Genomic DNA, 22,051 nt, shown 5'->3' on the forward strand with positions numbered 1-22,051 from the left:
CACACACACGTGGGAGCTGGGGTCCAGGGACGTGGGCGGCGAGGCAGAAGCGCTTCAAGAGGTGCTCTCACCTGCTTTTCTGAAACGCAGAAACCACTGGCCAAAGTGCAGCCCTTGCCAGGGAACGGGGACATTCTAGTTGCTCTTACTTAGTTCCTTTGGTGATCGTGAATGGATCTAGAGCCCAGCAGAAAGGCCAATTCAAACCCGGTGAATGAACAGTTATTGCTTCCTCAGCCACGACGCAGGGATGGGGAGAGGGCCATGTGCCTCTCCTGCCCGGCACGGGGGTGCTCAGCGTCCAGGGATACGTGGCTGACACTGGTTGGTACCTGCTGCCTCGAGCTACAGTGGCTTAACCCCAAATCTATGGAGCAACTTCCCATCCATGATTTATCATCCATGAGCAACAGCCTGGGAAGAAAAAAGCAGTGTGCCCATTTTACAGGCGAGAAAACTGAGTGCTGCGACCATGAATCAAAGAGTACTGACACTTTCATGTTCTCTTTTCTCGATTACTCTCTGTCTCCTGAGAGGCTTAATCTGTGATAGCACTTGAATTTGCCAAACATTCAATTCTTTCCCTCACTCTTATGCTCAGGGCCGCTTTTAAAAGTCACCTTCCAAGTCCAACACTTGCCAGTCAAATCCACCCAGATGTCTCGCTTGCAGCCAAGTTGAGCACGATGTGTCCCCCAGCTCTCCCCCACACCTGCTTCTTGCTGTTTCCACCTGTGTTGTTATTGGCAACTCCATCCTCCCAAGTGAGCCAAGCTCGAAGCCCTGAAGTCAGCTTTGGCTTCTCCCTCGTCCTCACCCAGGTGCTTGGGGACCTGTATACTATCTCTTTTTCTATTCAGAGGCTCTGATTCAAATGTCCTGCGGAGTCCCAGCAAGTGGAAGGAGGGTTCATGGTGGTTAACCACAGAGGCTGTGGGGTCAAGGCATCTGGGATCTTGCTCACTCCATGCCTGTGGGCTGAGCACCTTCTGTTGTCTGGTCCTCACGGCCGTATGAGGCTATTATTATTTTTAATATGATTCCCATTTTCCATATGAGGCATTTTTCTATGAGACACAAATACGATGACATGATTTGCTCAAGGTCATCGGGATCAGCCGGACACAAGAGCCCTCAAGCATAACCAACATGCAAAGCTCCTTCCTACTTAGGTGTAGTTTTCTTAAGAGCAGGGCCCACGGGCCACGTTCGTATGTCATGGCTTCTGAGGGGTAAGGACCTGACTGAAGGCCTGAGTGTTTGACCTTGGGGAAACAACCAGAAGATAACTAGAGGTCTGTAGCCAGCCGAGTAGTGGCCCTAAGCCCCAGCATCTGGCAATGTGACTTCATTTGGAAAAGGGTCTTTACAGATGTAATCAAATTAAGGCTCTCGAGAGGAGGTTATCCTGGGCTTAGAGAAGGCCCGAAATCGAGGGACAGCTATCCTCAGAAGAGAAAGGCAGGGCGAGATCTGACACAGACACACAGAGAAGGGCCTTGGGAAGAGGAGGCAGAGACCGGAGTGAGACCACCATGAGCCAACCAATGCCTTCCACCACCACCGGCTGGAAGGAGCAGGGAGGAGTCTCTCCCAGAGCCTTCGGAGGGAGTGTGGCCTGGCTGACACCACCTGGCCTCAGACTTCGGGCCTCAGAGCTGGGAGAGAACGCACGTCTGCCGCTTGAGGCCAAGCGGGAACATGTTTCTGCAGCCCTAAGAGACCAGCACAAGGTCTCAGTTTCTGAAACAGGGAACCCCGCCAGTTACTGTGAGATAAAGTGACTGGAAACAACTAGAATAGTGGCAGGGCCACAGTAGGCCCCTGATCAATGTTAGTTGAACCAAATGAAAATATCCTGAGTCATTACCTTGGAAACTTCTCCCCAGGACACACCTGACTGACTGGGTCTGCCTGGAGCATCAAGCTTGTACGACAATGTTTAACTTCAGAACCCAGGAGCCAGAAGGAGGAGCCACGGGGAGGATCTCCTCTGAGCCCAGGTGTGGAGGAAGAACGGGGAAGCCAGCAGAGATGTCTATGTCCTTGTGAGGCTGGTAACTAAGTGCTGGCCTGTCTCCAGCTCTGATGAGCCTGTCACGGTGGGTTTCACAAAACATCTGTTTCGGGAACAAGCCTGTTGTTTCAGGCCAGCTCTAGAGATAATATGTTTTTCCGATATACAGCCGTGACATGTGCACTGAAGCTGAATATTTCTAAATGTGAGCAATTTCTTAAGTGGCAGAAGCCCATCGAACTCTTCAAGAACATCGATGGCATGTGGGCAGCCTGGGCCATCTCCTGGGCGGCTGCAGACCTGGCTCGTAGGGAAGCGCTCGGGGAGTAGGTGGGGGTGGTGGGTAGCCAGCTCGCAGAAATGGGTCCCTCTAAAGGTTATCTTAATTCTGCAAGGGAGTCAGGTCCCTCGGCTTCATGCATATGGATGCAGCAGCGGCTGAATGATAACCTGCGTTTTTCTTCCCCATGTTAATCGACTTGGGTTGGCCACTGAGTATTTGACGAGGAAACGCTATGCCAGCGCACTTACCAATGATCCCCAGGACCCGAACGCAGCTTTGCTGGATTTGACTCAATTCTGGCCCGAGATAAGAAAGCACGGGTGCAGCATCCCATGTGAAATGAGCAGACCGTGCCTTGGCATGAGATAAACGGAGCACCAGAAGGCAGACCAGCAATTAGGAAGGTGCCAGAACACTTTCCTTATCGTCCCACAGGTGATGGGGAAACGAGGCATGCCCATGAAGCAAACTCTTCAAGATCCTCCAGGCAGATTGTCCTCTTCTCCTTTCTCCCCGGGGCTGGAATTTGGTCTAAGGAGAGGGGCTCCCACCCCTTGAGCAGGCAGATGAAGGCCAGAATGCATCTGCCCTCATAGGCCACCTCCTCCTGCTGGAAGGGCTTGGGGGCACCCAGGAAGCCCCAGCCCAAGTGGGGGCCTGGAGTGAGCCGTGCCTTGTTCCCATTAGCTTGTTGTAGCCTTGGCCTCCAGAACTGACTCCGGGTCTCTGCATTCCAGGCTCTGCCTGGCCCCAGCGTCCTCCCCTTTCTCATACTTCTGCAGCTGGAGTCCCAGCATGCCACGGGGTCAAGCCCCTCCTGGCTGACCACTAAGGCCCCAAGGCCAGGTCTGTATAGCACAGAAGGCAGTGATCTGGTCCAGCCTTCCTGGAATGCACTATGCCCTGCAGTCTGCTTCCAGAGCGAGTGACAGGGCCGAGGAGTCAACGCATTTAGAAAGGAAGGAGTTGCAGGTCATAGAGACTGGTGGTCCTCGTTCCGTATGTAGACAAGGACTGAGCTCTGGAGACGGGGAGTGGTTTGTCCAAGGTTTCCTGGCACCCGGGCTTTACGGGTCAGGAAGAATACAGGGTTCCCATCTCCCAGTGCACTTTGCGGGGGCAATATCCTTGCCTCTTCCTTTGGCTAATATCAGTCAGCTCTGTGCAGACAGCTCCCCGTCTGACTCATTTCTGACTCTCGGGCAGCAGCTTGGGGCCAGGCCCAGGCAGGAGCTCAGTTACTATTATTTAGACTCAGATGAATAGATCTCCTTGGTAAAACGAATCAGACGTGGACCTGTTCCTGAAGCCAACACAAAGGTGTCAGTTCAGGATTCTACAAACACCTCAACTACCAGAAGGGAGAGGCCGTACCTGCCTATAAAATGGTGTGGAAGTGGAGAAGGATGGTAAATTTACTTGTCACATCACTGTGTTAATTTTTTCCTCGCGTAACTACGACCTTGTGTCCATATGGGAACAGCTGCTGTTTATCGGAGGCCAGGGCATCCAGGCACAGCCCTGGGGACCTTGAACAAAGGTCCTATTTAAGTCTTGCCCTCATCCCTACCAGGTAGAACATATTGGGCCCTCTTTATAAGTGGAAACTGAGGCTCAGGAAGGCAAGTGGCTTACCCAAGGTCATGCAGCTCACAAGTGTGGGAGCACGGATTCTAGTTAGGTCTGTGCTGTTTTACTGAAGTCAGGCATTCTGACCTAAGAGGAGCAGTGCTATGCAAGGAGATACAATCTCACCGAGGCAGGTGTGTGAACGCATCTAATTCTTATGGCAACCCCATGAACTGTTGTCTCCACCTTCCAGGGGAGGAAAAATAGGTCCAGAGATGCCAAGTCGCTTACCAGGTGATCCTGGCCAGTCTAGAACCCAAGGAAGAGCGGGAGGCGGGGAGAGCTCAGAATAAGAGGCAGGGGTGCAAGGGGGCCCCAGGGCTGGGCTGGACTGGCTAGTCGCCTGACTTTGGGTAAACTTCCTAACAGAAATGTTTAAACAGTTTCATAAAATACACATAACATAAAATTCACCATTTAAACCATTTTTAAGGCTATAGTTCAGTGCTATTAAGTACTTTCACGCTGTTGTGCAACCACGACCACCATCCATGTTCCCGGACTGAAACTCTGCATGTTGCACACTAACTCCCCATTTCCCGCCTCCCCAGCCCCTGGCAACCACCATTCTGCTTCCAGGCTCTATGAATCTGACCACTCTGGGAATCTCATGTCAGTGGACCCATACAGTATTTGTCCTTTTGTGTCTGGCTTATTTCACCCAGCACAGTGTCCTCAAAGTTCATCCATGTTGTAGCAGGTGTCAGAACCTCCTTCCTTTGGAAGGCTGAGTAACCACATCTCGTCTATCCCTTCTTTCATCCATGGACAGCCCCATAGGCTGCTGCCACCTTTGGCAGGTGAGCAGTGCGGTGGGCAAAATACTTCCAAGCTCATCAATTTCTGTCCTAAACCTGAACTTCGGCTTTGTTCCCCAACCCAGAGAAGAGATATAACACCCACACAGTGCCTGAGCCAGAGGTCGGGGAGGAGGGTAACTCCCAACCCCACGAGTAGCGTAGTGTTGTTCCTCTGTCACCTTGGTCCACCCTCTTCTCTCCATCCCCGCCGCCGCTCCCCAGATTCCAAGCTGCCACCACCCGTCACTTCAATGGTGGGTCGCCTAAATTCCAACAGCCTCATCACCAGTCTCCTTGCTTCCAGCTTCCCCTCCCAACACACCTTCCATGTCATAGCCAAATGGCAGATCTGACCATGTCACCTTGTGGCCCTGAAACTGTCCCTGGCTCTCTCCCTCACTTCCTTCACGTGTTTGTGGAAACGTCCCCTTCTCCGGCAGGCCTCCCACGGCCACTCCGCCTGCAGCTGCAACACCCGCTCCTCACCAGCCCCTGAGTGCCTGCCTCGCCCCATCCTAGCCCCCAGCACCACTGCCATTTATCAGAGCATAGATTTTACTCGTTTACTTTGTTGATGTCCATCTCTGGCCCTCTTACGCTTACGCCCCCACCTCCAGTAAACCAGGCCAGGTTCACAAAGGCAGCCATTTGTGATGGTTTTGTCCACTACGGGCTCCTCAGCCTGGCACACAGTAGGCCCTCACTGAATACTGGCCGAGTGCGTGAACACATGAATGACTGACTCCTGGCCCCATGTAAACCCCGCCAGGCCACAAGGCTCACCAGGCCCTCCCCTGGACAGTAACCCTGGGCCTTTGAACGTGCCATTGCCTCTGCCTGGAACGTCATTGCCTCCACCTCGCCTGCTGCTGTGGGGCACCCCTTCACTGTGCATCACGACACCCTACTTTTACCTCCTTTTGGAAGACTGTTTCACACTGTACAATAATTGCCTCTTTACTTGTCTGTAGCTATTTCTAAACAGCCAGCCCTACGAGGGCAGGATAATCTCGTGCACTCGCCGATTCTCGGGGCCACGCGCTGAGCCTGCTGTTGAAGCACAAAAAATGTCAAGGGAAAAAAGTGAGCCAGCCTCCTGCGTCTCAGCTGCCTGTCCTGTGGAGCGAAGGCAGAGCCGCTCCTGCAGGGGACCCAACAATACACACGATGTGTAGTACGTGTGCCTGGCACACGGCGGGCATCGCACACCCAGCACGGACACAACGCAGGGCTCGCACGCACTTGTGCAGGACCTGCTGTTTCCGCTGTTCTCGAAGCCACCAGCTGCCATCCTGCCGTCATCTGTCACCTCTGGGGGCCACACTGATTAAGTGTGGGCCCCAGAGAGAATTCTTGTCCTTTCCTGTCCTAGCCGTCACATCTTGGCAGCTTGCCCGCTGAGCAGAGAAAACCTCCACGTCCAGTGTCTTCTCAGAACCAACTGTGTTTATCGCCAGCATGTTACCGAATTGAGAATGTCCAGGGATTTCGGGGAGCAGTGGTGCTGATCTCTCATTTTACACCTGAGACACGGGTTTAGAGAGGCGGACCGACTTGCTCAACAGTTACACAGCTAGTTAAGGACCTCACTTTCTCTTTCCTTATGGCAAAAGTTTAATTCTACCTGGTTCACCCTATGGGACCCTAAGGTATTTGGTAGGCTAATCTAAAAGCCTCACTTGGGCTACCTTCTGACCAGTATTCTCACTATGCCCGTAGGTGAAGAGAGGGGGCAGGTTTCACTTCCATGGCCTGCCAACTAACAGCATCAAGTTGGATTTACATGCTGAGCAACTCTTTTTCCAGGGACCTTGTCTGCAATTCAAACAGAAGAAATAGATGAGACTCTTGACCCTCTCACTCTATCCCTCTAGATAATTGGCCTGTCATCAATAAAGCAATTGCGGTGTCCCGCCCCCGCCCCTGCCACTTGTCCTTGGACAAGACCTTCCGTGGAGAACACCCCTGCTTGCCTGGAAGCGTGCTCCCCTCTGTCAGGGGCACGGCAGCTCTGCTTGGGCTCCTCCGCGGGCGAAGCAGGGGGAGAACTGGGGAGTCTGGAGCTCGGGTGTTGGCAGAAGGATCAGGGAGGCAAGGGAGGGGTGGCCCGGTTGGAAGTGAACCCAGAACTCCCTCTCACTGAGACGGAGTCATCAGCCGCCACCAACAGACTCATTCACAACCTCTGGTCCCAGAGGAAATCATTAAGCCTAATTATTATTATTAGGCATAATGACTAATTAGTAAAAATAGCTACCATTTACTGAGTGCCAACTTATGCCTGGTACTTAATGCATATTATTTCTTTTTGCCTATTTTACACCTCTTTATTTTCTGTTTTCCTAATTAGAAAGTCAATATATATTCATAGAAAAAAAATCTTTAAAGATACCTAAAAGCAGAAAAAGGGAGGAAAATTCACTCTGTCTCACCACCCACCTATAGCCACTGCTAACATACTGGAGTTTACTTTCCAGAATTTCTTCTGTCTGTTTCTCTATCCTTTTCCGTGTGTGTGCATGCATGTGTAGGTGAGATTTAACATAGTTGTGACCACACTTGCCAAAAAGTGACTTCTAACGCCCACAATGATGCTATGACCCTTGGGTACTATCAACTCCACTTCACAGATCAGGAACCTAAGGCTCAGAGAAGGTAAGTCAGTTGACCAAAGTCACACAGCAGACAAAAGGCTGGACTGGGATTCATATCAAGTCTTTCTGTGGTGGAAATCTGTCTTTCCCCCACTCTGCCCTGCTGCTTCCCACACATTAAGGGAGAATCGGGGATAGTTTTAATTACATCTCTGCTTCTGCAACCCCATTCCTCTGCCTGTGCCCTCCAGACCACACTCTACTGAGATGTTGCTATGGGTGTAGGAGACACAGAATCTCCCAGCTATGTCCACTCAACTAGCCAGTACCTGACTACGGAAAGCTTTGAAAGCTGAAGCTTCGATGAAGACATTCTGTCAGAAACTGGAGGGAATCTGTGTTTTCTGTCCATATAGATATCTGGAAAGCTGAAATCAGAAAGCACAATGAACTACGGTTTGCAAGTCGTTTTGCATGAGACAAATACAAGTAACGTCTACGGAGCTGCTGCAGGGTGGCTCAGAAGGCCTCCACCCTGGCCTGCAAAGCTGTAAAGGGCCTGGACACCACAAACACCCCTGTGGGGAGGGAGCAGTGGGGACCCAGATTCTGCCTTTCCTCAAATGGTTTGAACAAAGCCCTAGGTACCATACCTCTTTAAGTTGGCACCAAGCGTGATAAGCAAGTGAGATAAACATGTGGCACCTCCTATGTGCCCAGCACTGGGCAGAGGATGCTAAATGAGGAAGACAGTGCCCCTGCCTTCAGGAGCTTACATCTGGGGCAGGGAGACCCCTATGAAAAGGGAGTTTCATTACCACGCAGTAAGCGCCGAGACACAGTGACAGAAACCATTTTTGTTCAAAAACCGCCAGCTTAGATCCCTACAATCTCTAAGATGGGAAGATTCATGGCCGAGAAGAAACGCTGTGGGATGAAGTGCAGGAACAAACTGATTAAAGCCCTTTCCCAGAGTGCTGTGTTCACCGACATAAAACGTAAAGGCAGAGGACTAAGTAATCTATCTTATCTTTATCTTATCTATCTTAAATTTAGGAACAATAAGTTGTCCCTCAATATTTTTAGGATCTTTGTCCCTCGCAGTTTGAACAGGATGTCTGGAATGTGTTTTGCTCTGCTGCAGATAACATTCACCTTGAGCCTTTTTTCTGCGTGCTGTGTGTGCACGTGTGCGTGTGTATTCCACCATCTGAAGTTGCAGTCATCTCTCACCTAATAACCAGGAGTTGTTGAATCTACCCTCTGGATCCTGCCAGAGCCACAGGATGCTGTGAATGTGAACCACTTGGAATGTTCCACCTTCCGGGAGGGGCTCAGATACAGAGGTATTTCCTCACATCCCGCACCCCCACCCTTGCTAGTGCTAGGGGTCTCAGCCCCGCTTCCTGATTCCCGGCGCCCCATCAGCTCCCCTCACCCAGGGACCCGCTCTCCTCTGGACACACGTCGGGTGGGAGATCAGTTCTAAAGCCCCAGGCGCCGCCCCTCAGCTCCCCAGCTCACTCACCCTCTTCTGTGCTGCCTTGCCCTGCTCCCCCACCCCTTCCTTTTTTACTGCCCTACTCACAGACCCTACTTTTTCTAGTTATTCCCAACAGGAGTGACTCATACTTCTCAGATGTAGGAACAGAAATGTCGTGGCTTCACTGGAAGGTATTCGGAAGGAAATCTGCAGATGCCTGAACTTCAGGGAGGGGGCCTGGAGGACCAGCAAGGACCAGCCTCCCGGACCTCAGTGCTGTGGGAGCGGGAAGGCCCCTCCTCTGTCCTTCAGGACCAGGACAAGGCATCCTAGTTGGGCTCAAACCCCAACTCTGCCCCCTAGATGGTGTGTGACTTTGGGCAAGTCACTCAGCTCTTCTGATCCTCTGTTTTCTCATCCTTAAAAGGGGGCTAATCTCCCTCGCAAGTTGTTGTGAAGGTTGTGATGTTTTATATAAATATAAGTATATATATAATATGAGATTACATATGCATATTTTTATAAATTGTTTCAAAACACTCACTTACACACACACGCACACACACCCTACGTATAAACAGTGGCTGGCACAGGGCAGTCACCAACCCCTCTGGGCTGGCTGTGTCTACGCTGCCTACATCTGTCACGATGAACAAATGCATGGTGTAATAGAAAGTATTAGATAAATGTAAAGTATTTAAAGAAAATGCTGAGGTGTATATTTTTCTTCTGTGCTTTGAATGGCACAATATTTATCCTGTCATTTTCCAGCTAGGGGCTTGCTGGTTGTTCCAGCACAGCTCAGGGATACCAAATATAACGTGGGTTAAATATACAGGCCGACTTGGCTTCACACACTGAGTGCAAAAATGAAACATACATGCCTTGGAGGCCCACATTCCTGATGGAGCCGTCTTCGGAAATAGCATCTTCTCTCGGAAGAAAGTACTAGCAACTAAAAATATTTCCATGTTTAATGACGATCACCGAAGGGACATCTAGAATGGCTTGTCTTTTATACATTGTCACACATTTAATTTACTGCTCCTCTGGAGGGACAGCAGACAGCCCATCCAGCTGGAGTCCCAGAGTCCTGACGCTCCGCCGGCAGGCTCAGCCCTGGCCACCTCCTGAGCCCGGCCCGGCCCAGCCCAGCAGGTGGAAGCTCAATGGTCCTCACCCCCGCATTGCTCTTTCTGCTATCAGCCTGGAATCCTGACGCCTAAGAGGAAACTCAGACTCTAGTAGCTACTACCAACCCCATCCTTATGGAGACGGCCGATTCCATGCAGTGGGGCTTCCGGCTCAGGGCCTGCTCAGTATTCTAGGAGTTTCCCACTAGGAGGACACCCCGACCATTACCCCTGCCTGTTCAGCTGGGCCCCCCTGCCAAGTCCTTGCCTGCTTCTTCTGCCTGGGCAGCAGGTCCTCATACCAGTCTGTGCTGTCTGGGTCCAGCTGTGAGTGGCCTGAGCTCATGATACCATGAGCACACCAGTGCCTGGTTGACCGTGTTGACTGGCCTGGCTTCCCATGCTCCTCCTGCCATCACGGGCCCACAGCTATGGACCCAGACGAGTCCAACTTTGGTTGGTCATGCTCTTTCACTTTGAAAAGCGCTGCTACTGCTCTGTATCATGTTACCCTTGAACCTCCGAATGTGCTGGCCTATGCTGTGGATTCCTCCCCAGTGGTCTAAGTTGTGGGGGTTCTCTCTAATATCACTGGTTTTATGTTGTAATATCATATCTCCTTATAGAAGACACACAAAAAAATACAGAAATATATAGGTAAGACAACACAATTCTCAAACATAATCTCACTATCAGAAATGATCACTTTTAATATTTTGACAAACTTCCTTCTACTCCTCTTCTATGAATATAATCTGTTCGCATAGTTGAAATCATACTGTACGCATAATTTTGTAGCCTCCTTTCTATTTAATGTTGTGTTATAAGCACGTTGCCATATCACCAGAATTATTTATAGAAATTTTTAATGATTAAATGACTTCCCTCAGGCTAATGGCTATTTCAATTGTTTCTGATTTTTCACTACTTGGATGTACATACTTAGACAATACATCTTTCTCATAATTTTGGATGATATCTTTGGTATAGATTCCCAGAAGTGAAGTTTCTGAGTCAACAGGTATAATGTTTTTAAGGCCCTTGTTCTTTAATCTGGCTTTAGTCCATGACCCTGTAAATTGCTAAACAATGAAATCATAGTCACTAGTTCAAAGCTTTTCTATCTATAATCTTTTGTTTGCCATGAAGTTAACTATTGAGATCACAATAAAATAGAATGACATATTTTTCTATTAATGTCAACACAAATATGGGTTTAAAAATATTTCGCATAGCAGTATGTGAAACTAGAAGTAATGAGATTAAGCAATATTTTCAAGTGACCCACAGTTGCTTTCCTACTAATAAGAGTCATTGAGATTTGTATCTCTAATTATTTTTTAGACTCTTCTTCTCAAAGCTATGAATCTGAATCTGAGTCAGCATCCTAAACAGCCAGAACTGGAAACAGTGAGCTCTATTTTTGAGTTTCTTATGTAGAATGTGAATTTGGGATGAGCTGCTCAAAATCCATTTATGTAATAATTTTTTTAAAATAGCTGTCTTCTCTGCGAACCCTCCCCTGATTTCTCCAGAAAAAATTAATCACCCTTCCTCCCATAGCTCACCAGTGCCTCATTTAACACTGACTATGGTCTTCATCATATTTGAGTTATTTGTTCAAGTTGCTCACTGGCTGGGAGCTCCTACAAGGAACAACCCAGTGTGATTCCCAAGACTTAGCAGAAAGATCAAATACAATAGGCATGCATAAACAGGATGAGCATTCATTTTCAATTTGCCAGTAAGCATGTGGATGGTGCCTTGCTAGGAATCTCGTGTATAGGATGGATCCAAAAGGAGAAACGGAAGGAGGTCCATCACCAGCCCAGAGGCTGCCCACAGAGCAATGGTCAGAAAAAAGAGAAAAAATAGCAAAGAATGTCCATGGTTTCAAAATGAAAGAAAACATCATTATTTCACAGATTATTTATGGGCTACCCTTCTAGGTAGTAGGATGTGCTAGATGATGGAATCCAGAGAGGAATAAGTTCTTTCTGCCTTCCCAGAGCTCATGGAGAAAAATGACAGGTTTCAGTGATTCTACTAAAAGGTTCTCCATGGATGAGGGAAAGGACACCTGCAAAACCAGAATAAGACAGGAGATAGTCTGGTCTTCCATTAATCAAAGGCCACCGCCTTCAGTCAGTTATCTGCAAACCATTAGAGTTTCTTCCAAGCAATTACCACGAGTCAGCCCCTGCCACATCTAGATCATCTGCTTGCTCATTTCCATTGGGGAGCAACCTTCAAGGATCAGTAAGTCCTTTGAAATCTGCTAAACCTTACCACAAAATTCTCTACGGATTCTTACATATATGCTGGTTTGCCATGAAAAATGTATTACTTCTAACCAAATGGATATTTTAAAATATGTGATACATAATTAGGGGAAAATGTCTAAGGCCTAAGGATTAAGATTCATTAAGAAAAAGCCCAGAATGGTGGGAAGCTTGGGAGGAAGACAGCCAGGGATAAAATTCCTTTGCTGCCAGTTCTTAACGCTATGACCGCAACAAAATACTTAAGCTTTCTGGGGATCAGTATTCTGATCTGTAAAATAGGGATGATGATACCTATCTCCTACGGAAGAACAGAGGAGAAGAAGTGAGAGAAGAAGAGTGTTGTCTGCACGGGTTAGGCGCGTACATCTAGCACACAAGCATAAGGCATGTGGACTGCTTCAGGAAAAGGAGAAGCGTTCTGGTGGGTAGAAGAATGAGCAGGAGGCCAGGTGTCAGCTGACTTGGATTCCAGTTCCAGATTCTCCCACCCTAGCCGCGAGACCCCGAGAATCCCATTCCCCTCTAACTTCAGTGTTCCCATCTGTAAAATGAGAAGACTGGAAAAGGTGACCTCACAGCTCCCTCCCAGTTCTGACATTTTAGCAGACCCTTTGTCTCTCTCTTCCCAAGTGTGTGAGGTGGGGGACGGTTGCTCAGCTAAGAGCACCATGCATCCAGACATCATGACAACCCGCATTCTTACAGATTGCCTCGTCTCCAGGTTAGAGACTGCCCGCCCCGCTCACCACACAGCATCATTAGCACTGGTGAAAGATCCCACCACGGGCTGGTGTTTCATGAGCAATGAAAAGAGATCCATCTCCCATTTTGACAGTGCCGCACTGAACATTCATAAAATATTGAAGTAACTAATGAAGTCATTTTTCATTTCAATGGTGGTTTTCTCTACTTATCTCTACATGTGTTTGTCCGTCTGGTCACAGATTTCTTCAATTAGTCAGACCGCCTATTATGGGGAACGGACATGCAGACATGTCGCTTATCTTGTAGGGGCTTGTCTCCTTTGGATGGCCATGTTCTCCCCAGGTCTTCACTCCCCTCTGTGTGGGCCTGTGTCCAAATTTCCTCTCCTTGTAAGGACGCCAGTCATGTAGGATTAGGGTCCACCCTAATGACCTCATTTTAACTTGATTACCTCTATAAAGACCCCATCTCCAAATAAGATCATATTTTGAGTTCCCACAGGTTAAGATTTCAATATACACATTTTGAGGGTGACACTATTAAGCCCAAAAAAGGGAGCCAACATATTCGTTCATTTATTTGTTCATTCATTCTTCCAACCCTAATTGAGTCCCTACCATGTGCCAGGCATTGCGCTGGGTGCTGGAGATCCAAAGGCAGTCCTAGCATGGAGGATGTCGATTTGAAAGAGGCACCACCCCCAGACAGATCGCTGAGTATGGTATATATATAAAGTACAAAGTTGGCACAGGGACAACAGGTACTCTGCTCCCCTGAGGGCTTAGGGCAGCTTCCGGAGGCTTCCATGAGGTAGCCTCGAGCTGAAAGTCTTGGCTGGTGGAAGGTAGAGAGAAAGGAATGCCTGGGTCCCATGCAGAGGACATCGGGCGTGTAAACAAACAGGAGCTTGGCGGGAGGGGCACAATTCTGGAACTCTAGAGGTGGGGATGGAGCCTAGGGTGTGTGTTGGCAGCGAGAGAGGAGAGATTTAGGGTAAAGACCTGTGTGGTAACTCCCGTGCGAATACCATGCGGTAGAGAAATCTCTCCCCTGCCAGAAGCCAGACACCCAACGTCTTCCTGTCTCTGTGTGGACACTGCTAAGACCTAGGAGGCAAGTGAGAAGCTCTCTCTCTCAGAGAAGCCCAAATCAAGACCCTAAAGTTCATGCCCTGAAGTTTCAGTGGGGAGGGCCTCTGGGGGCCTCCTTCCACACCGATATACTCTTCCTCTACACACACTTCTCACAACTTGGTGATCTGGCTTTCAGACCATCCCGCGGCACAGTGCAGCCAGCAGATTAGAAGGGACAGACAGGTGGCCACCGCCGTGCAATCCGCATATACGGGTGACGGCCTGAAGACAGAGAAGGAGGTAGAAAACCCCTTCAGAGCTCTTCGGGGGCGCCAATACTCCACAGAACACTTTAAACCCAGTTTGCAGAACCGTCGTTCAAATAAAAAGCCAAATTTACTGAAACGTATTTAAGAAGCCAAGATTCCCAGCAAAGCTGAAAGGATCTGGCGAGTAAAGGGTTAAACACAGACCATTTAGAAAACAAAGGACTCCAATTCCCCAGGGGTCTCCACAGCCCAGCCCTGACCAGGCCAGCGTGAGGCAAACTAAGTGCTCTCTCAGACTCTGAGTTTTCTGTTGGAAGGGACTTCAGAAATCACTTAGGCCAAATGCTCTCTGTTTAGGCTGGAGAGGATTTGCCCAGAACCACCCACAGGAGAGGAGCAGAGCTTGAGCTGCAAGTGGCTTCTCTTGACCCTGCCTCCTGGGGGGTTAGGGAAATCCTGGGGTGAGTGGGTTTGGGGCAGCTCAGCAGGAGCAGGACCCAGGAGGGTTCCAAATGACAGAGATGTTCTGGGCCAGTGGAGAAGAGGGACAGGGGGTCAGGTCCTGGGGTTGGGAGGACCGCTGTGGACACTCTGACAGTCCTTCCCGGGGCTCAACACTCCGATTACCTCACTGGCCCCTCAGAGCCAGGCTGTAAGGTGAGCAGGGCAGAAATGATTCTCTCAGAGTGCAGACAAGGAAACGGAGGCCCGTGGGGGGAGAACTACTGTGTCCATAGGATAGAGTGTGGGGCGTCAGACCTGGACATGAGGTCTCCTAGGCTCCGCCCTGGCAACGGGCCTCCTGGGGAAAACAGAGCGACTTGGTCTTGGCCCACGACCTTGGGCAAGTCTCAGAAAATATTCTGACACTTCTCTCCTGAGGCACATCAGATATTATTTGGCCATTACTTGGGCCAAAGCATGTTACTCAGCGGCAGTGAGCAATCGATGGCTTGATTTCAGAGGCTGATCCTCATCATAGACCCTTCTCATTCTGCCACTGCAGTCGAAGTCCCCATTTTCTGTGCAGCATTTGAGAAACTTCCCGGTCCCTTCACAGTTTCCTCGTCAGCTGAGCATAACAGTTTGGAAAACAGCTTCAAACCAACACCGATTCTAGCTCTGTACAGCTAGAATCGGTTTTCTTTAGAACACATTTATCACTAAAACAAAGCGCTGTGGGTTTGGGAGAAAGTGATGTTTTGAGCTGTCAAGTCAGTTGGAAATGTTTGGGAAAACAATTTTTTTTTTGAGATAATGCTGGCTTTGTAGGTAGGTACAATTTCCATTTTTTTCTCCCCCCGTAAATTAACATGTTTTAGATTGCACGGGAAAGAGCCAGGATATCTTTGATAGTCTCAACTATAATTATTGCTTTGACTACGAAGTCAACTTCACAACACTAAAGAGGCAAATCGCCAAATATAACGGTGCAGTTTGCATTTCTCTGTAGTTTTAAAGGGCATCTGCTGGCTCTTTTGTTAAGTGAGAGAGCCAGTAGGAATCATGCAGAGATTTTTTTCAGTGGGGAGGTCAACTGGTTTTTCAGCGCTGGTACACGTTGTAATCGGTGCACGACTATACACCACCACACACCTATATCGGAATAAAGCCCGAGACTTTGTCGAGGGCATTCACCCCCGTTACGGCTCTGGTGCTCCAAGGGGCACTGTGAGGGAAGCAGGCTAAAGACGGCCAAGAATGCCAGCCAGATGGGGCATCTGAGCGTTGATTCAACAGATATTTTACAAGTTTCTACTCGGTGACAGGCCCTGCCCTGGCGACTCGGGTGGAATAACACAGAGGTGCTTCTGCTGCCAGACAGCTCACGTGAGGTCATGGGTGGAGAATGCGCCCCTGACTGCCTGGGCCTCCTCATCCGGGGCATTTGCCACTCGAGGACCTGCTTCCTCTCAAATCTGCAATCCCCTTAAACTCAACAGCGGGATTTCCTTTTGGAAGAGACACCCTCTGGTCTGGATGTCCTGAACATCTTGGTGGGGCGGCTGGTACCACGTGGAGCCCACGAGGCCTCTATGGCCAAGCTGAGGAATCATCTGGAACACTTCGTGCCCCCACACGAAGAGATACTCCATCCTTATGATTCTCCCCCGCTCCCCGTCTGACAGAACCTCTCTGTTTATAATCCTCCAAATACAAGATGTCTCTCCACACCAGTCCGCCTTTGCATAAGCCATGCCTCCTACTCAGAATGCCCTTCTCTGCTCACATATCATGGGGGCCTCCCTGTGTCATTACACCCTAGCAGATGTCACCTCCTACAGGGCGCACCGCTCCCCTCTCTGTGCCGTCTCCGTACCTTGTTCATGCTCCCACTTCGGACTGGTCGCCCTATATTGTGCTCTTCTTGTTTATACACCCCAGTCCCCCATCTCTGAGCATCTTGACGGTGGGGGCTGTATTTTATGACTTTCTGCATCCTCAGCACTTAGTCTAGAATCTGACACACGGCAGATGTTCAACGACAATTTCCGAAATGAATAAATAATATTAAGCATTCATGGGGCACCTGGGTGGCTCAGTCGGTTAAGTATCTGCCTTCGTCTCAGGTCATGATCCCAGGGTCCTGGGATCGAGCCCCGTATCAGCCTCCCTGCTCCACAGGAGGCCTGCTTCTCCCTCTCCCACTCCCCCTGCTTGTGTTCCTTCTCTCGCTGTGTCTCTCTCAAATAAATAAATAAAAATCTTTTTTTTTTAAAGATTTATTTATTTATTTTGAGAGAGCGAGAATGAGAGAGAGAGAGAGAGAGAGAGTACATGAGTGGGGAAGGGTCAGAGGGAGAAGCAGACTCCCCGCCGAGCAGGGAGCCCGATGTGGGACTCGATCCTGGGACTCCGGGATCATGACCTGAGCCGAAGGCAGTCGCTTAACCAACTGAGCCATCCAGGCGCCCTAAATAAAAATCTTTAAAACAAAACAAAACAAAACAAAAATATTAAGCATTCAGGAAGAGCCCAGAATGTGAGAGGAGTTCTAAGCACAAAGATTATCTTTAGTCCTCCCAAGGGTTCTAGGAGGCAGGCATTATTCTCCTCATTTCACAGTTTAGAGACCCGAAGCTTGGAGAAATTACAAGACTCGCCCAAGAGCAGAGTCAGGAAAAAAAAAAAAAGAGACCCAAAGCCAGGTTTGTCTGACTTCAACGCTCTTTCTACTCTGTGGATGTCCCCCAGGCGGTCTCTCCTGCAAAGTTTGATAAGGGACGCAGTGAGCCCCAACTGCTGCTGTCCCCCCTTCTCTACTCACAGGCTCCAACCCCGACAAACAGAGGCCGGGCCAAGGAGGGTTCCCTCTGGAGGTCTGGCGCTTCCCCTTTCTGTGTATCCTAAGGGGATGGATCTGAAAGTATGGATCTGAAAGACCAGACTTGAAGCACCTTGCTCTGGGTAATCTCGACTCAGAGTTTCATTTTTTTTTTTTTAGATCAGTCTGACTGCTTCTGAAAATGGTCAAAGACCAGATCTTACCGAGACTAATTATTTCTTTACGATGTACAGATCCGGGCGCCTGGGTGGCTCAGCCGGTTAAGCGACTGCCTTCGGCTCAGGTCATGATCCTGGAGTCCTCAGCGGGGGGTCTGCTTCTCCCTCTGACCCTCCTCCCTCTCGTGCTCTCTGTCTCTCATTCTCTCTCTCTCAAATAAATAAATAAAATCTTTAAAAAAAAAAAAGATGTACAGATCCATCCGTTGGTGAAAAGAAGGCCAGGAGGCAAAGTGAAATTACATAGTACATCACTGTCCCTGGCACATTCATCTCTGCCACTCTGTCAATGTAAAAATTTACAGCAGATATTATCTCTTTGAAGGGGTTCAAGTCCTAGAAAACACAAGCTAAATTTTAAATAGAATTTTAATTTTAATGAAAGCTTCAGGGAATGCTGTCTGTGTTGCATATCTTTCATACCTGGCGATTACGTTAATTTATGCTTAATGGAAAAGGATATTTCTAATCCCCAGACAGGCTCAACATCTGTCTAGGACTGTGTTTTTGGAAGCCATAAGCTGCTTGTGATGGATGCAATCAAGCCAGGACACTACTGGACTGACACCTGAAGGCTATGTGTAAGGAGGACCAGGGACATGATGCCTCTGCCCAGTGCTTGTGTTGAAATCAAATCAAAGTCCCAAGCATCTCATTCTGCCAGCCTTTAAAAATCTTGCCTCCTGCTCTTTCATGTTGTTCCCTGGACAGGCCTGGGGAAAGGAGCTGGGCTGTGAGACTGTGGATGGAGCGTTCGTGCTCAGTTGAAACTAGCGGTTCTCGATCCCCTAAGCCACCCACCTGCCGGGCCTCTGCTGGACAGTCTGCACACACTACCTCATTCAGCTCTCACAACCCTGAAGGTGGCGACTATTCTCCCCACTCTATGTTCGGGGAAACTAAGGCTCAAAAAGGTGAAATAGCTCACGCAGGGATGCAGCTTGTAACGAACGTAGTATTTGATCTTAAGACAGTCTGCTCTTGTTCTTTCTTCTAGAGTATAGGGCAGGAGTTGACAATCTGTGGCCCTTGGGTCCAAACCAACTTGCCATCTGTAAGTAAAGCTTTACTGGGACACAGCCGAGTCTACTGGATTTCACATAGCAGTGACGGAATTGCGTGGATGCGACAGAGATAGCATGGTAGCAGAGCCTGAAGCGTTTTCTATCAGGCACTTCAGAGGACAAGTTAGCCAACCCCCAGAATAGGGCCTCTACCCTCCTAAGGAAATTACCTGAGCACCTACTATCTGCAAGGCCCGAGCTGGGGGGAGGGGCATGGAGTCAAAGTTGAAGACACAGTCCATGGCTTCGAGGGACTTAGTCCACAGGCAGGACCTTCAAATAAACTGGTTAAGTCCAAGTGTTTACCACCTCAGGGGCTCTCAACCTGCCCCGTAACAGAGCCAGAGTCCTGATCTGCTCTCGCCCTGCCAGCAGACCACAGGGGCACCCATGCCTGGTGCCAGAGCCCTCGAGAAGACTTCTACCTCTCCACACAGACTTGCAATGGCCCGCTCACACGGGAGGGTCCTCGAGTCTGAGCTGGGCTGTCATGTGAGCACCATCCCATGGCAAGAGGATTTGCTCTTCGTGCCCCCTAAGCTTCCAGCCCTTGAATGGAGCTAGATTCCGTGGAGACAGGGGGAGAAGACTGGGGGTCAGGGGAAAGCCTGTGCCCCTGTGGTTCCTGGGGTCCTGCTTGTGGCAAGTGTCACACGCGTCCTCGCGCCCAGATTCATCAGCTTCTGCCTCTCACCCGCTCTTCTACAGGAGCTTGAAACCAGTGCCAGAGGCCCAGGACAAGAACATAGGCTACTTCATCTCTATCCCCTCCCCACCCTGTTGCTCTTCACATGACCAGAATGTCTCTCCCAGCTACAGCATGGCCAGATACTGTGGTGGTGGTGGTGGTGGTGGTGGTGGTGGTGGGAGGGGGGCCCCTGGTCAATGATTACACACCAGTGATTCCTGGTCATGAGATTAAGTGCTCGCCCATATGGCAGGTGAGATGGGAAAAGGAAACTAAGCTGTGTGTGTGAATGTGTGAGCATGGGCGTCCATTCTTTTATGAAATCATGCTGACGCTATGAAGCTAAACCATATGAAACTACAGATATTAGGCTATTTTGACATATAAACAGGTCAATTTCACATGGTTCAAGCTAATCATTGATACTTGACTTTTTTTTTAACGCCCTTACATGGAAAAGCAAAATGTTGATGACATTCTTTATGTTATTTCCACCTTTTTTTTTTTTTTTTTTACGTTTTATTGGTTTATAAAGTCTGCAGGTCTGGGAATTGCTTATCTTATAGCAGCAGCAGCTGTCTCCAAAACAGCCTCATAAAATTTGGCATTGGCTACCAAACTTTAAAAATCACCTACTCTTTGGCCCAGTGGTTTTATTTCTAGAAATCTGCCTGGCAGAAATATTATTGGTCCGTGGGGACAAAGACACACACACACGCACACACACATATGTGCAGGGGTTCCTGGCAGCACTGCTGGAAATATGGGAAAGTGGAAATAACGTAAGTGTCCATCATCGGGGGATTGGTTATAAAAACTATGATAAGGCCCCAAACTGGAATAACAGTCAGGCCACAGAAACAATGTCTAGATCTGGATCTACTCATACAGAAGGCTGTGTCCTTGCCGTACTGATAAGTAAAAACAGCAGGTCACAGAACATCACATGTGTAGTGCAACACCTCGTATGATTCCATCTCGATAAAAACTACAGTGACAAAATGAATTCACCTCTCCTTGGAGGTTTGAAAAACACAAAAAAGTGTTTGAAAGGATGAAAGCAGATTGCTTACAGCAGTTATCACTGGAAAGTGGGGTCGGGATTGAGGGAGAAAGTGGGAAGGTTTGACTTTTCAGTGTATATACTTTATATATTGTTTGAATTATTTATAAGTAAGATGTATTGCTACTTTTATAATTTTTATTTTTATTTATTTTTTATTTATTTATTTATTTTTATTTATTTATTTATTTTATTTATTTATCTGAGAGAGAGAATGGGAGACAGAGAGCATGAGAGGGGGGAGGATCAGAGGGAGAAGCAGACTCCCTGCCGAGCAGGGAGCCCGATGCGGGACTCGATCCCGGGACTCCAGGATCATGACCTGAGCCGAAGGCAGTCGCCTAACCAACTGAGCCACCCAGGCACCCCTACTTTTATAATTTTTTAAAATTTTATTTTTAAGAAATCTCTCCACCCAATGTGGGGCTTGAACTCACAATCCCAAGATCGAGAGTCACATGCTCTACCAACTGAGCCAGCCAGGCACCCCATATTTTTATAATTTTTTAAACAAAGAAATAATAATAATAATAATAATAATAATAATAATAATAATAAAACCCTGGCTATATAGCAGTTACGCCAAGCAGAATGAAAGAGAATACAGAAAAAGGAAAAATTCATTTTGATTTGGAGGTTCGGAGAAGGATTTCGAAGGAAGTGCTTTTTGAGCTGAGCCTGAAAAGCGGTGAGCAGTGAGAACGGAAGGAGTGGAGCCCAGCTGAAGGACTCATGAGCCCGTGTGAACCCTGAGTGTGGCTAGTCAGGTTAGAGTTTGATTTGTAGCTGACGACCATCAGATGGTTGGAAACACTGTTAGGGAATTTGATCTCCGGTTATTTATTTTTTATATTTTATATTTATTCAGACACACTGAATTTTTCACAGGTAAGTGTCTCTTCCTTGGAAAGGGGGCAGATTGATTTCGGGTTGGGAGTCTGTGGCAGACCTGACTGGGTGGCTCATCCAAGCTTCATTTCCTCTCTTCCCTCTTCCTCCCAGAACTCCCATTCTGTTGAGGTACCCATGCCCTTCCTCAAGGCTGGGTGCTGCAGGGAGGCTGGCCCCAGCCCAAGGCCCGGCTGCAGGGGCCGGGTCTAGGCCAATTGAGGAGAGCCCGTTGTCCTCGACAATACATTCCGGTTTGGGACTGGGACCCACTTCTGGCTAATTTGATGTGCTGGGACATCTGAGGGCTTCTGAGAGAGGTTTCTTCACTCTTCAAAGATACATGAGGAGGGTTGGACCCCTTTCCTGCCTCAAGAGGCTGCTATTTTTAGATACCACACCTGAAACTGCTCTGGCCATCCCCGGGCCAGGAGGGGAACGAACCTGAGGGCAAAGCCACTGTGCTGAGGATGGAAGAACAAAAGGATGGAAAGAATGTGGGTGCTCAGCAATGTCATCGAGTCACTACACTTTAGCTTTTCATGTCTTTTTTATGGGAGATGACACATTTCC

General features: G+C 48.7%; 1 protein-coding gene across 11 annotated transcripts in view; it reads right to left on the reverse strand.

The window, feature by feature from the left end:
• The window catches only part of TTLL11 (tubulin tyrosine ligase like 11), a 228,728-nt gene that overhangs the window by 53,054 nt on the left and 153,623 nt on the right, over window positions 1-22,051 (reverse strand). The window contains exon 7 of one of the 11 annotated variants that reach the window (XR_010407731.1): window positions 72-414. The exons of 9 other annotated variants lie outside the window; for them this stretch is intronic. The gene's annotated coding sequence lies outside the window, so the exon portion shown is untranslated. Of the gene's footprint in view, window positions 1-71; window positions 415-17,760; window positions 17,870-22,051 lie in introns of those variants that run through there. One more of the 11 variants, XM_064579523.1, reaches the window with a different exon arrangement.

The sequence above is a fragment of the Mirounga angustirostris genome, unplaced genomic scaffold (assembly GCF_029215605.1).
Source record: "Mirounga angustirostris isolate CCGP_5_RB_7025 unplaced genomic scaffold, mMirAng1.0.hap1 SCAF_15, whole genome shotgun sequence".
In the NCBI taxonomy this organism is placed as follows: Eukaryota; Metazoa; Chordata; class Mammalia; order Carnivora; family Phocidae; genus Mirounga; species Mirounga angustirostris.